Below are 15,327 nucleotides of genomic sequence, written 5' to 3'. Positions count from 1 at the left end.
CTGCCTGCTTTCCTGGCTGTCTAACAGTGTTGTGCTCATTCCCTCGTTCCCCACATGCGGCAGGCAGCTTCTGCATTCGGCATACAGGGCTTATAGTTTCCTATCGCATTCATCTCATTTCAAGAATATAAAAGAAAGCCAAGCTTCCCCTTCTGGGATAGAGGAGGAGTTCCTCTGAGCACCTCTAGGTGCCTGCAGACAAGTTCCAACACTGTCTCCTGTTGACCACCCGAGCCCAATATTTCTAGATCCTCAAAAGGATTTAGTGTTTTGTATTTGACAACATCTTAAATTTCCAGATTACTTCTTAAAATTAGTCAGTGATCCATTTCTGAAAGACGGAAGTAAAGTAAAATGCAGGCACCAGTGACTATACTACAAAGTCAATGTTCCCCAACCCAAACTCCAGGCTACCTCAGAGGATTAGTTTGAATGTTGACAGCTGACATTGTCTTAATTCTATGTAAGTGCTGATTAAAGTCACCTTGGCGAGCACCGTTTCCACAGAACTGCACTAAAGTCCTGCTCTGTAAGGCAGCTTCAAAGCGTATTCTGCAGTCTCACTTCCCCCTGGGTTCTGCTGAGCTGATGGCATGAGATCCACAAGCTTCCAAATCAAGTGGTTCTCAAATTGTGGGTCACGACCCCTGGTAAACTTCTATGTCCAAAATTTACGCTGTAATTTATATTACAGTTCATAACAGTAGCAAAATTGCAGTTATGTAGTGGCAACAAAATAACTGTTTGGCTGGGGTCACACAGCATGAACCATATTAAAGGGCTGCAGCAGAGGAAGGCTGAGAACCACTGCCCTAACTAGACAGGATTAACTGTGGCATTAGCCCTTCCTCTCAGTCAGTACAGCGCTCCTCTCTGTGGTTTAGAAACACAAGACATATAGATGACAGCTGGGCGGTGGTGGCGCACGCCTTTAATCCCAGCACTTGGGAGGCAGAGGTAGGTGGATCTCTGTGAGTTCGAGACCAGCCTGGTCTACAAGAGCTAGTTCCAGGACAGGCTCCAAAACCACAGAGAAACCCTGTCTCGAAAAACCAAAAAACAAACAAACAAACAAACAAACAATAGAAACACAAGACACTGGGCTGGACAGATGGCTCAGCCGTTAAAGGTGAGGCTCAAAACCAAAACTATAAGTAATACAAGAAACTACAAGTAAGCCATATATGCTTGCTCAGCACACCTTCCCCTCCTCCACCCTGAGCATGCAAAGTCGGGGAAAGTAGAGAGGAATGAAACTTGAATCCAGTGCATGAACAGAGCCCAGTCAAGAGGCTAAAGCATGGAAACTGAAAACTCGACCGACCTGTCCTCCACACTAAGACTCTGTCTCAGAGAAAATACAAAACGGAAACCCGGAATCCACACCACATGCCAGCCAGAGAGTGTGTCCTGACACAGACCACACAACTTGCTTCTGGCCTCCTCTCTGCATCCTAGGTCTGACACTGTCCCAGAGCACACAACTGGCTGAGCACTGCAACAAAATCAAGGCTGAAAAAGTGCTGTGAGTCTCTTCTTTCAACTCATTTATGCTTTCTTGCCCCCAAAATGGAATTGGAGATTTATCTGAATATGCCAGCTTGTCTAACAGTCTTCAACCTGGTGTGCAGTAGAGGGAAGTCTTGAGAGTAAACTAGCCAGAGGATAGGAAAAGGCAGGGAGTTATGTGTGGAGGAGGGAGAAACGGCAGGGTCCTGAACATGTAGGTCCAGGCGGGTGGTTGACAGCCAAGGTTTCACTGACAGTGACAAACGCTGGCATGAAGGCACAGGTAACTGGAAGGGAGTAAGGCAGGTAATTTATGTCTAAGATGCACTACGTAGTCCCAGCTGTCTGACAACTTCACAAAGACTTTTAAGCTCTAGTTCCTTCATCAACAAGATGTGAACACTGGTATCTAACATATACAGTATTAAGCAATTAACACAGTGTATAACACAATCATTATAGTTCAGAGCCAACAGAAAGAGCTCAATAAATGAGCCTGAGTTTTACTCCAACAAAGGCCCTCCTCCCTACCCACTAGCTTTCATATTTCCTACTTCTCATGTAACACTCTTATACCACCCCCTTTAAAAAGAACGCATCAACAGGCTAATTCCAAGACGACTCATATTCCAGTCTCCAGTCACATGCAGAGTCTGTAACTCCTGGGTGTCACTGGTTCCTTAATGGGGTATTTGCTCCTTTTTTATGGCAAGAGAAATCTCTACTCATACTTCAACAGCAGACACATGGAGTCAATCTAGATCCAGCAGGTTCTTCAGCTCCCACTTTAGTCGACTGAAAAGCCCTCTGCTCCGGAAGCCATGTGCAACCCAGCTTCTTAAGTGTCCAGTAAGCTGGTGTCCCCAGCATCACCCAGCGTTGTCTCTCTCTGCACTACACACTCTCATACAATGTGTGGCGGTCGCCCTGACTGCCATCAACAGCTTAAACTCTGATACTCATACTGCAGCATTATCACAAAAGGCATTTTCTTTTTCCTGCTTTAACAAATTCAGAATAACTATTTGAAAATAACTTAATAGCACTGTGCTGAATGTGAATAAACAACCTAAAATAATTGTTCTGAGCTATCTAGGGCTGTAAGAAACAGTTCTATGCTAAAGGATGGGAGAGTTTTTATCCCACCGTGCATTTGACTTAACTCATGGTTTCTCCATTTTTTTTTATAAGGACAAATTCACCAGGGGATACTCCAGAGCCTGGTTAGGAACTGGAAGTTCACCACTAAACCTTTATTTAGACATTTATTTTCTTTACACTTAACTATGATCAAGGATAGGAATAAAGGGAAAAATAAAATTTACCAAAGTAAAAAATAACAGCTTCTTTACTGTACCTGGTAGTCACACAATATCTTAATTACTGAAATTACTTTTGAGGTCCATCAACATGTCATCAATACAGTTGTAACATGATAACACAGATAATATTTTTTGCTATCCTCTGTAGTAATAACTGCTACTAAAATAATGTAGAGTTTGTGAAATTAAAAAAGGTAGCTAGCTACGACAGGTGAGATGGCTCCAGTGAGTGAAGGTGCTTGTGGTTAAGGCAGCATTCAATCCCTGGAACTCACAAAGTGGAAGGAAAGAGCTGGGGGGGGGGAGCTGAACCCCACAGGTAGCCCTCTGACCTCCACATACACACAGTAATAACTGTAAAAAGCTTTTAAAGTAAACGGCTGAGTTTTTTACTACTGAAAAATAGATATTGATAATATGTTTTTTAGGTTTCAAAAAAATAAGATTAAAAGCATGAACTTGGCTCATAAAGAAGGCATGTGTGACCAGAATATGAGGAGGAGAAAGGGTTGAGAGGCCATGACATCAGCACATTTTCCTGGATCTGTGTCTAGAATATGCCCAACTCTAAGGAGTGTCTGGCTTCACTGTCAGTGCACTGGGAGACACCATGGCCTCTCCTGGAGTGTTGCCACGACGATGACTTGTCCCCTAGTGTGACGGATGGACGGCATGCTCAGCAGACACCAGCATCCCTTCTACCAGCTGGGCTTGTTGGCTTCCTTGCAGTTGGGATCAGCCATATTCCAGTCAATGAGATCTGATCAGACAAGACATGTGCCATTTTGAAGGAAGGCAAGAAAAACATGCATGGATCATGGTTGTCCATTCTTTCTACCTCAGCCATAGCAGTTAAGAGCATGTGGGACTTATGTGGTACTGACACAAGATGGTAGGGCTCCCACCAGCATGGGTCCTACGTGATTCATGGTTTAGGTCTCTTATTCCATTTGGACAAGGGAGGACCATGAGTTTTTGTACTGCTGTTTCTGACAAACAACAGGTGATAATAGTAATGCCATGGGTGGTTTTGTTGCCAAGTCAGACACTGTAAAACTGTATTTACATTAGGGGTTCAGCTCATATAGCATATATCCACATAGTATGTCATATATCATACAGTTTATCTTATACCATATACCCATATAGCATATCATATACCATTTATGCACAGTCTATCATACACCACATATCCATATAGTATAGTTATGTATCCTTTATTTATATAGTTTATCATATGTATATACTTATATAGTATAACAGAGCATTTATCTACATAGCATATGGATATTAATGAATATGAAAGTCTACAGAGGCTGGAATATCAAAATTAGCAGTATGTGTTGGATGTTACAGGATTCTATGGTCAAATACTATAAATAAGAAATTATACTATCAAACTACTATCCAGATTATATATAGGAACCAAATAGAGTAGAAAAATATCACAGAAATTCAGGGCTTTAGATGGTTAAACAATTGTTATTCACACACCAGTGGTAGAAGATAATTCTGAGAAATCCATAGACATCAAATGGCAGGTAAAACCCTCAGAAGATTAAAATGCTTCAGGGGAAGATAAACCAAGGGTGTGACACTTGCTGATTCTTTTGCTGCAATCCAACTAAAGATATGGATCACACGGGAACCTGATAGTTATCCAACTAAGGATATGGATCACCACAGGAACCTGATAGCGATCCAACTAAGGAGGTAGATCACCACGGGAACCTGATAGCTTGAAGGCAGCTCTCTTTAAACTGAGAGAGATTATGGACAGGAGGATACATCTTGGAATTCAATTTGGAATTGAAGAAAATGTCTCAAAACAAGTAAGCAAACCAAAGACTCCAAAGATGGCGGCTTGTGTATTGCTAATAGGTATCAAGCCCACATGAATTCAGCTAAGTTTCTGGCATGGCGGTACCTGCCACAGCCACAGCTTAGATGTTTGTGGACAGCTCAGATGTTCTGAGGCTTTGACCTTGTCCCACAGTCTGAGGGAAGAGGGCACATTTTCAAGGACTCAGGCCTTTCACAGCACTATACATGGAACTGTGAAAAGAGGTAGGAAGAACCCCACTGAAGTGGAAGGAGGGAGTAGGGTCACAGAGACAAAGACGGTGAGACCCAGAATGTGGGTCTAGATTAATTAAGGACTACACCCTCATTTCATATAGAGAAGTCTCCAAACCTCACAGGCCAGAATGTCCAATTGCCAAGCAGTGTCTAAAGGAGCCATCTAGGTGCTGGTGGAACTGGGGCAACACCACAGAGCTTTGACCACTGAGTTCCTGGTCCAGATCAGACTGGATGGGAAATGTGGCCCACTGGGAACTACCTTGGCAAGCATCACTTTTTCTCTGACCTCCATCCTCGTCCTTCTACAATCAGTTTAGAAACTCGGCTCTAGGAACTTTCCTGACCCCTGATGCCACCTCCATGCTCATCAACTCCCTCTATGCAGTTCATAGGCACAGTGTTTTTTACCGTTGAAGCAATGCCCTTCAGGATAAAACTGTTTATTAAGTTTGTAGTCCTTCGTGGTAAAAGAACTACAGCGAAACTGCTTAGCAACTCTAATAAACAAGCAGGAGAGAAAAGGACCTCTAAAAAGCACAATGAATCACCATGTTCCCTAAATACTCATGGTCCAGAATGCTCAAATGACTGCAAATTATCAAAACTGTGCACTACCCCACTGGAAGGCTCCAAGAAGTCAAGAACTACAAAAAGAACAGTTTAAAGAATGTATCACAGTAATACAAGCTGAGCTATAACAAAACGCATCAGGACAGTGACAGGCCAGAGGGATCAGAGTCGCATGGGAAGAGTGCAAGGATGGCCAACTGGCAATGTTCCATTTATTTTCCAAGACACGGTGTTCCTCTGTCTCAGGCAGGGTGCTGGTAAAACACAGAATTAGATCAAGCCCTTGCCCCTGGCTATGTCACAGTCTAGTTGGAAACATGAAGAAGTACAGGCATTACAAAGAAGCGTGGCTACTATGTAACTAGGGCAGCTATAGGGAGCTCCTGAGGTCTTTAGAGGAGCACTCCATCCAGAGCTGAGGCAGGAAGGAGCTGCTGGAGAGAGACCTTCCAAAGGAGAGGCCAAAGAGCCAAATGGGAACTCAGGTAGAAAAGAGGATCTGAAGAGGTCACCAGTCAATACCACACAGGCAGCTGCAAGCACACAAGCTTGGCTGGAAAGCACGGCACAATAAAGACATGCCAGAGAAGAGGAGGAAAGAGACGGGGTGACATCACCAGAGCCCTAAGAATCAGGCTAAAAGCACTGTTCTTAGATCTTGATTCCTGGGATGCAGAGAGAGGAGCTCTGACAGAGAATGACACATCTAGTAGTGGAGCTTTCGGGAAATGGCTTGATGCAAAATTCCCAGGGACAGCGTTCAGTTGCAGGTACCTTAAGGCTGAGACACCCCGCCAGGAAGACATGCTTTCAAAAGTGAGCCTGGCTGGACTTTAACATAAAGCTGGCATTTGGAAGAAAAGAAAAAAAAAAAAAAAGGCAGGGGAGTTGCTTAAGAAAACCCAGTTGCTTCCTATGGTGGAAAACTGGGCTTGGTGTTTTCCACTGCCAACAGCAGCTCTATAAAATATTAGGAAAGCCACGAGAAAATGTATTGGACTCAGATGTTCTCAGCACCAGTTCATTTGAAACTGAATACAATTTATTTAAGTACGATTGCATAGACAGTCTTTCTTTTCATGCTCCTATTTACGAGCCCACCTCACTCCTTCCCTCCCTCCCTCCCTCCTCCATGTTTATGCCCAACACTGCAACACCGACCATGTGCTAGGACCGGCCTTGGCACACAGGGAAGCAAGTGCAATCTAAGACACTCTACCTTCAAACATGCATGCTAAAGGAAAGACGAGGTACAATTAAATATTTATAAGAGGTACGGGAATATAAATGAAGTACGTAGATAGTAAAGGAGAAAAAAGTCTGCTTAGGAAAACAGAAGTCTATCAAAAGGAGGCAACGGCTGACCTAGGACTTGATGGGGACAAATAGCTTGGGGGAGCAAAGGGAGGGGATGACTTTTGGGTAGAGAAGCAGATTAAGAAATTAAACAAAGACTATTATAAAAGAGAATGGTCTATGAGCATTACTCCTGCTCTTTTACTGAGCTCTAAAACACCTTAGGGAGATAACACACTCTCAACAAAAACACTGGCTCACTATTTGAAGGAACCTCCTGGGCCCAGAAATGGATGCAAAGCAGCAGCTGGCAGCACATTAGAGGAAAATGGGGGAAATCGGTTTTCAAAATATCAAAATATCCCCAAAGTTTGATGCTCAAAGAGAAATACTATTCCTCTGCCAGTCTCAATCCCACACTATCCTGGAAAAGCTCTTGTTAGTAGTATAAAGTGTGTTTGTGTGCATGGGTTAGAAGAGTCAGGGAAGGTTAAGGCTGCCTCATGGGAAATGTTGAGCAATTGATACTTTCTACTCTGGCTAGTGGTCTTCAACTAGGAAACATGTGCTCCAAACAAAAAGAAAAATAGATTATAAATGAATTGATGCTGATTCTGATCTCAATCTAGCATTAAGTGATAGTCACCCAAGGACTCACAGACTAATTAAGACCAATATTAAACCCCACCCACCTCCTAAGATGTATACTTGAAATTGCAATTTATTTTCGTGTTATTTATTTAACAGCAAAAATTCAGCTTACCTATGTTTCTCTTATTAAATAAATACAATAATTGTAGTAGTAGCTCAACACAAAATTTTAAAAAGAAAATATTAGAAGCTGATGGTCTCAGAAATGTTTCCAAGTTAATTTTTATTGACATAATCACATCTCATACAGAAAACAGACTCAAAAATCACCATGCTGTATGGTGATGAAATCACATGAAAGTGAAAACCACAAAACTCTGAGCACAAAATTACTATCTAAATCCTGAACAGACCAAACCCTAGCATGGCTCATCTCTCCACGGAGGGCCCTTTAAAAGGTCTAATGACAAGCTCAAAGCTTCTAGGCCAATTTACTGTTGTTCTAGCCCACACCTTGTGATAGGCTCATGTAGCCCTCACTCTCAAGAGACGTTCCTTAGAAGCATGCAGTTATAAACCCTGCCCGCTTTGCACTGCAACTCTCCTAGCACCCAGCATCCTCTCAGGAAACATACTGCTTCTCTGAAACATGCAAGGAGGCAGCTCTTACCACTTGCAGTCCTTACAGGCAGCGGACCAGTCTGATGTTGCTAGCCCTACTTCTGAACAACTACCTTCTGTCAAATAAACAAAAAGTTTGTTTCCAGTAGGCAAAGTCAGGTGGTATAGTTGCTCCACCCTTGGCTCCCAGTATCCTCAGTACCTTCCTTCAGTCCAGAGCAGCATTTGAACTCCTCCGCCTGCTGTGTAGGCAAAATGGAACTCGATTTCCTCTGTGCCCATCCTTCTGTTCGGTATTACCAGATGGAATCTATCTTTACCTCTTTTACTCACATTCCGGCTTCACTTCACTTGGATGAATTGGGGACAGTCTGAGAAGGGGCACTCATCCTGTGCGTCAAAGATGCATTTGTCCTTGTAGAGTAAAAGGACAGGTAGATCCCAAATTTCTATTTGTTATACTGCATAATAGTTTCAAAGGAGAGGTCACTATTTATAATATGCTGGAACTTATGCCCTCTTTGTAACCAGCTCTAAGTAAGATACAATTTTTATATATCCAGCACAGGAGAGGGTAAGCGAGTCATCTTAGGATCCCTTAGGCACACAGAGCACAGGGTTCAGGGCCATTTTGCTAATGTATTGCCACCCGTGTTGAAATAGCTAAGTCTGACTACAGAGAAATCTATTCCTGGGCACTCTGAGTATTACGCCAGGATGGGAGAGACACTGCCAAAGTAGAAAGACACCCTATATTGCTGAGCTTCTGGCTAATTTCAGGAGTAATGGAAGTGTATGACCGCTATGAAAAGCTCTGGGGACCCAAGTCTCTAAAGGACTCAATGACTGACCCAGTGGCAAATGTGGGAGATGGGAGGTGCTGCTCTGGGACCCAGGGAAAGTCTAGATGGGGTGAAGGGAACTGAAGGAAGAAAGAAAGGAAGCCTGGACTTCAATGGCATGTGTAAAAAAAACCTGAAGGATAGCTTAAGCTGTTTTGTTACTCAGCCACTTGCCAATTAGTTACATCAGCAGCTTCAAATATTTTGTTCAATACCCAGAACAAGAAAGACTGTATATCAAAATTCAATTAGAGAGTACACATATATTCAGAAACAGATGCATATATTAAAAGTAAATAGAACTTTGATGAAGCATACAGCCCCTAAGATGAGATGCAATATGATACCTCTTGTTCTAATCTCCAGTCTGTGTTCTGTTTGTTGTTTTCTTTTCAATACTAACTACAATGGCTTAACCTAATTACAAGACTGCCAATGCTTTATAATGCATAATTTTAAAATACGTGTAACTGGGCTCTGGTGGCGGAATAACTTATAGGAGCCAGCAAACATGGGGCTACAGAGGAGACAGCAGTCACTTCAGCTACCTTTAACAGGCTTGATTGATCACTTTCTGCTCTGCCCTAGCCAAACACCTCATCGCTTGCTCTGTGTGCTGCTACCAAATGCTACACGTGGTTTTAGCACAGAACTGACTGTAGGGCACAAGAGCAGGACCAAACTGAGTCTCCATGTTACAGTATGTTAGGCACTAATCTTAAATTTCACACCACCACACACACACACACACACACACACACACACACACACAGACACACACACACGATAAAGCAGCACAACTGTAGGTAAATATTAACTCTGCATTACTAGAACAAGTCAGATATTCAGACAAAACACAGATGCCTCTGTCCATCCTTGTATGATTTAAAGTCATTATCACAGCTGTGCTCTTTTGCCTAGTTAGTCAATTACTTACATAATAAAAATTAATCCAAACCACAGAGACCATTTTCTTTGCCCTTAGCCTTGCACAGGAAGCACAGAAACAGGTTTGCTCTTCAGCAAACTGCAGAATTATCCAGTAATTGCTCAGCCGTCTTTTCCTGAGCGACTTATCAGAACCAAGGGATCTGGTAAACGCTAAACCAAAAGGCAAGGCTTTTGGGCGTTATTGCTTTGTGAGTAAGTGGTTGTCCTTTGCTGTAGATTTTTCACTGTAGCTAACTACCTTTCTGTTACATATTTGGGAATTAATTCCTTAGTTTAGAACAGTTTCCCACTGGCAGGCCTCCGTTCCTCTCCCCTAGGTAGGTGCGAGATCTGCCTTCCTGCATTTATCTTTATCACCAGGCATTTGGGTCCAGGCATAGAGCATCCCACTTAAGATATGCACAGATATCCAAGGATATAGAATTACTACTTGCCCAAGCTGCTGTTCTGGTTTTACCCTACTCTAAAGATTCCTAACTCCTTATGCTCTCTTTCACCTCAGTTACTGATGATTTTGGTTCAGGACTCTCAAGGACAGCAGAAGAGATAATTAACTGCAACCCACAACACCCACGAGCAGAACGGCTGATAACAGCACAGCACGGATCTGATAATTTAGAGGCCTGGGTCTCTTCTTCTCTTAGAGCAGTAAGTCTAATTCTAGACCTAGGCCCATAGAAACTGCAGTATCTGGTGTACGTGTTTTCTGATCAAGAGCCATCAGTGTACCGCTGATCGTTTATGTAGGCTAGCTGTTTACTTGGCAGCCTCTACGTATACTGGGAGAAAAGAAGTAGCACACTGATTTAAATAACCGTGCCCTATTCATAATTTTACTAGAAATAAAGCTTTTAGCTCTTTCTAACCACCTAAAAATGTACTATAACACACTAACCTTCCCTTCTAGAATTCCTTGATGATTTCATTCCTTTCTTAACTAGTTATCTCCATTAAGGAGTTTACAAGTTTACCAGATGTCTGTCTGTCTGTCTGTCTCTCTCCCTCTCCCCCCCCTCTCTCTCTGTGTTTGTGTGAAAACCATTATCTGATTTCCTATGAAGCAAAAGAATTCCACCCCTGGAACCTGCAACCCACTGGGGCTGGGGATTTGCTGGTTCAGTTTATATGACTGGGAACATTTCCAACAGGTAGGACAATGAAGAATGATGTAGAACTAAGAACAATGTAGAACAAAAGAGAACAAGGAAGATTAAGGATTGAGAGAAGAATAAAGGAACACAGACAGACGATTCCCATTGTGAGTAGATTTCTTACCCCTCAGATCTTTAACCTCGGATTTTTAGCCCCCTTTAGCTATTTGTGGCGTCTTTAATTGAACCATCACACCTCCCTACTTATTTTCACTGATCGCTTTCGTCAATGCCTTACACTAATACAGAGTTTGAAGGCCATCTTTACGTCAATGGATGGAGCCCAAGGAGTGTTAGAAATGAGGCAACGTGAAGCTGCAAACAGTACCATGCTTTCTATTGTTGCTGTACACACACAGTGTTAAGAAACTCGAAAGCATTCCCTCACACTGTCCAGAGAACTTACCCACATGCACGCAAGTGACGCTTACTGCACATTGTGGTGGCTGTGATCACTGAAAGTAGATTCACTATACTTCTGTCAAAACCTAGTACAAATATGAAAATCCAGATATCCCAACTTTAAATTACAATTTAAAACCCGTCTATTCAGGCGTAACTTTTTTAGAACTGAACTGAAAGGGCAATGTTTTAGCTTCATGGGAAGAGGAATAAAGAGGTGAATCACCAAATACCTTACTGTATGTAATAAGACTTTTACACACACTCTTTTATATAGCCTAACAATAGTTGCTCATGTTTGTCCCACTTGTCCCCCCCCTCACACACACACATACACACACACACATACACACACACACACACACACTGTGTCTCTATAAGTGCCCCTGAAGCCGTGTGGAACTGACTCAAAGCTCAGGCAATCCAGACTTGAGGTAATGAGCACCTGGCAAGCCAGGGACACAGAGGCTGACCGAGGGCATGGGAGTATGCACAGTGGGAACTTTCTGCTTGTTACATGCATGCATGCGTGTGTGTGCTCACACCATATCCCTTTGAACACAAATTAGAAATCAACATCACTCACTCACCGATGGGGGAGGGTATCCTAGGACTATTCGCAGCACAAAGTCTTATAATGAGGCTAACATCACAGACTACAGCAGACAGACGGGGGCTCCATGACAGCAAATACCACTGAGATAATTAACCGAGTCATGAGCTAGTAATGTTTCCATCAGCTAAAGGGTCATTTTTATCAGATGTATACTTGTGTCTAAAATCATTCTCAAATTGATGTGTATTCACACAGGAGAGATGAGGCCCCTTATGTACAAGGAAGAATGTTATCTCAGCAGAGGAACTTTGCCAGTTGGGCCTGGATGAGACTTAAGGTCGGCTTCTGACAGGACCATGCTATTGTGTATCCCAGCACCTCAATTCACCAGACTGAGGGGCTGTGATGTTAAGTATGAAACTTCCTATGCATCCCTGGGACCATGTAAATTTCAACTGATTTGCTCTATCCTCATGACAATGTATAAAACCCACGCATTGATCCCCTCAGGCTTTTCCACATAAATATGGCATGGAGAACCCATCAGGTGAACTGGAGATGAAATGGCCGCACTGTGGCTAAGGAGCTTTGCTGAGTGAGTCAGCTAACAGTGTTGACAAGACAATACAGAGTCCTAAGGGGCAGTTTCTAGAAATACAACATAAGGCCATATAAACAGGCACATGGCTGTACCACAGTAACAACCACAGCCAAGCCCCTCCCGACTTGTCCCATCAAATTCTGTGATGGCCTTCACAGTGGGGTGTCCTGGTTTCCAGATTGATGCCCCCTGTTCCCTTCTGCAGTCAGTACAGAGTCACTCCTGAGGTGAAAGTCCAACAATCTACCTTAAAACTCAGGTCTAACCAATCACTTCCACGATGAAGTCCAAACCTTTAAGTCAGCCTCCTCCTCTTCTCTCTAGCTTACAGCCCTCTGATTCCACTATAGGGTATCTATCCGTAGTCAGCTGAAAGTCCTCGGTTATTTCTCACTACATTTGTCGGGAATACAGCCTCTTCAAGTCTGTCCTGCTGTGGGGCCATGACAGGCACAGCACACACACAGACTCAGGAGCAGTACCTCTTCTACAATGGCGCCCTTCCTGGATTGTCTCAGGCCCGACTGACTCAAGTGTTAACTGCTTATACTTTCTTCATCCACTTAACACCTTCACCTACGAGTGCTCCCCATGACCGCCAAACAAGTAAGAGCAAGTGGCACCCCAAGACCTTCAGTTCTGAGGGTTCTTGCTCACAACCTGGCAAAGAGCTGCAATTATCTAAAAGGACAAAGCAGGACTTTTTATCACAAATTCCTCCACTGCCCAGGCTGGGGGACATACTCATATACAGCAAACAGGAGTTAAATCTGGCTGTAAGTTTGAAAAGCAGTAAATGGCAGGAAGGGAGCCTGCAGGATGAACAGAGTGGAGCAGTGAGAGGCAGGCCACTGAAGAGTCAGTGGTGCCGACTGATGAGGCCCGCCAAGGAAAGGCACACCTTGGAGGGGGTTATTTCCAGACCTCCTGTCCCCCATTGCTCCTTTTCATGTTAAATATGTTTTAATATTGGCTGTGTATTATTCTAAGATTTATTTACGTCTCTGTCCTTTCAAGGATTTACACCACAATGCATTTAAAGCCTCTAAACTTCATGGGAAGGGGGCTGCAGCTCTTCTCTGTCTTATTAATGAAGACAACTCTGAGCGTGCATCCCTCCAGACCCTCTCCAGGGGTAGGGGGCATTGCCATTCGTGACTATATGGTGCACACGATTGCTGACTAATTTCCCACTTCTTACTCATTTATCACCTTCGTCAATTTGAAATGATTTCCCAAGCAAAATCAGAGAATGAGTTCAGCTTGCTAGCTGGGCAAGGAATTATGATCACCCCAGATGTGCCTCTGCAGCCAAATCGGCAAGCAAAGGAAATATGCAATGCAAGGCTTTGAGGCAGGCATGGGCCTGAGTCCTGGCCTATCATGTCTACCAGTAAGCTAACTGTTCTGAATCTCTTTCTTGCCTGGTAAGGTTAGGGATGGGCACGTGTGTCCACTTCTCCTTTAAGTTCTAGAACCACAACTGGTGTAGATCAAGCTCTATGCAAGCTGTGAAGGACAGTACTTAGCTGTCTTCTAAGGAAAGTTTGCGAAACTCAGAAGGAATGGAATAATCTTTGAAGAAGGCAAGAAAAGCATCTCACAAACAGGCCACCTGTCTGACAACAAGAATCCTTCCTAATGTGATCACAGGTAAGAGGGTTCTTGCTCATAAAAGTCCATCATCCAGAAGCAGACCTAGGAAGAAGTTGGCTTCTGCTGCTACCTGCTATAACATCACCCACATAGAGGCCAAGAAAGTCTGTTAAAAATACAAGTTTAGATCAACACCTCCAGTGGCTTCTCCTTCATTCAAACTTCTATTCAAGCTGGTAACCATTTTATCCCTCGTTGACCTCACCTGCCCCCATTATTCTTCTCTTTCATTCTACATCAATACACTGGCCTCCTTTTCCTCAAATAACCCCAGCATGCTCCCTGCTGGAGAACCTACAGCATATCCATCTTCTCTGTGTTCAGCAAATCCTGTCCTGTGGCCTTACTTCACCAGTCTTTTCTCGAATGGCTCTCACACTGAGGGCTTCTTTGGACATCTTCCTTGACAACAGCCCTGTTGCCTTGCAGCCTGAATCTTTCCCTAGTTTATTCCTCACTTGTATCCATGATTATTTCACGTCTGAATGCAATCATTTTATATTTTAGTTTAGTTTCTACCTCCCACTAGAGTATATTCCTAATGCTAGAGATGTTTGCCTATTCTGTTCAGCGACATATGCCAAGCATTGAGACTGATTCCTGATGTGTAGTGGATATAATCTACCAGTGCATTACAAATTACCTAAATTTGAAGTTTAAAATCCATATTCCACAAGAGCCTCTATGACGCATAAATCTGGAAATGGCTCGGATTAACTTCCATCTACCTACATGACTGGTATAGAGAAAAAACCTGACTCCATGCCTAGTCACATGGTTGCTGCCATCCACGCTCCCTAGTCATGGGGCTTCTTCAGTAAGCTGCTCAAACAGGTTCTTTAACAGAACAGCTAGGTTCTTTAATGTGTGTAACATAAACAGAAGCTCAGACTCTGTATAGCCTGGTTTTAATGTCCTTCTCACCTCGCTGGCTGTCCCTTCCACTCTATTTGTTTGAGGAACATCAGCAAGTCCTACCCACTTTCTAAAAGTGGAAATTACACAGTGGCTTAAATCCTAGTGAGGCCATCTTGGAAACTCGCACATATCAATCCTCAATGACCCTCTGTTCAGAGCTAGGAACAGAGCTCTGAGGTTGCAGGATATCGCCTACCAGGCACAAAGCCTGGAAGTCAAGTCACAGTATTGTTGAAAAACTTGTTTATTGAATGGATGA

At 43.3% G+C, this 15,327-nt stretch overlaps 1 protein-coding gene across 2 annotated transcripts in view; it reads right to left on the bottom strand.

Annotated features, from left to right (window-relative positions):
* Positions 1-15,327, bottom strand: part of Nbas (NBAS subunit of NRZ tethering complex) — a 291,403-nt gene that overhangs the window by 52,346 nt on the left and 223,730 nt on the right. The window lies entirely within an intron of this gene.

Source organism: Alexandromys fortis, unplaced genomic scaffold (genome assembly GCF_014885135.2).
Source record: "Alexandromys fortis isolate MF-2015 unplaced genomic scaffold, M_Fortis_MF-2015_v1.1 scaffold_30, whole genome shotgun sequence".
Classification (NCBI taxonomy): domain Eukaryota; kingdom Metazoa; phylum Chordata; class Mammalia; order Rodentia; family Cricetidae; genus Alexandromys; species Alexandromys fortis.
The sequence above is the reverse complement of the archived record's forward strand: the minus strand, read 5'-3'. Positions and strand labels throughout refer to the sequence as shown.